Raw genomic sequence first — 1,033 nt, 5'->3', positions numbered from 1 at the left:
CAGCAACGAAATCAGAAAAAGAAAAAAGATGATGACGATGAAGAAATTGGAGGGCCAAAGGAAGAGCTTATTCCTGATAAATTGGCAAAGGTACAAAATTATAGTATATTAAATGACCACACATTTCTATAGAGCCCTATTTAAATCTCATGTTAAAAACTAATAATGGATTATTCACCGATGTCTGTTAAATATGAAAGTGTGTCATTGCCATCATTTACATCAGCAGTCCCCGGTCATCAGACCAGTACCGGTGTGTGCCCCTTTGGGAACTGCCGCTTGCCACCATTGCTGGTCTGCGGAGCCAGAAAGATTGGGGACCTCTGATTTACATCATATATATAATGGCTTCATTGTGCAAATGTCATGAGGCAAATGCTGTAACTCACTATAGAAATTTGTTTTGTTGTATCCATATCTGCTAAATTAAAGTTTCATTATTGAAAATATTACTTTGCAATATATATCATTTTAAGAGTGACTATTCAATAAACTTTTGAATGGCCACTCAGCTAGAGTTAATAATTCCAGTATACATCTTGACACATGCTTTTGCAACAAGGCATATCAGAGCTCTTGTAGAATCTGATATAGTTTTTATTTATTTATTTATTTATTTATTAATCGCATTTATACCCCGCCCTTCTCCTAGTGGACTCAGGGCAGCTTACAGCCAGTTTAAAACAGAATAACAATACAATATACAAATTTAAAATGTGGTTAAAATAAAATATTAATATAGGCCTTTCTTTTATTTTAAAATTATTTAAAAACCAAATTTAAAATACCCCTTAGGCCAGTCCTGCCAGCTGAAATAACCATGTCTTGAGGGCACGGCGGAAGGAGGGGAGATCCGGAATCACCCGGATCTCTGGGGGTAGTTCGTTCCAGAGGGTGGGTGCTCCAACAGAGAAGGCTCTCCCCCTGGGGGTCGCCAACCGACACTGTCTGGTTGACGGCACCCTGAGGAGACCCTCTCTGTGGGAGCGTATCGGCCGGTGAGAGGTAATCTGTGGCAGAAGGCGGTCTCGGA

General features: G+C 39.8%; 1 protein-coding gene across 1 annotated transcript in view; it reads left to right on the top strand.

The window, feature by feature from the left end:
* Nucleotides 1–6: 6 nt before the first annotated feature.
* Nucleotides 7–1,033, top strand: part of LOC107301116 (N-alpha-acetyltransferase 15, NatA auxiliary subunit-like) — an 8,035-nt gene continuing 7,008 nt past the window's right edge. The window contains exon 1 of the mRNA XM_015830379.1: nucleotides 7–90. The gene's annotated coding sequence lies outside the window, so the exon portion shown is untranslated. The remainder of the gene's footprint in view (nucleotides 91–1,033) is intronic.

The sequence above is a fragment of the Protobothrops mucrosquamatus genome, unplaced genomic scaffold (genome assembly GCF_001527695.2).
Source record: "Protobothrops mucrosquamatus isolate PMUCROS unplaced genomic scaffold, P.Mucros_1.0 scaffold10106, whole genome shotgun sequence".
In the NCBI taxonomy this organism is placed as follows: Eukaryota; Metazoa; Chordata; class Lepidosauria; order Squamata; family Viperidae; genus Protobothrops; species Protobothrops mucrosquamatus.
This window is presented reverse-complemented; position numbering and strand designations above follow the sequence as displayed.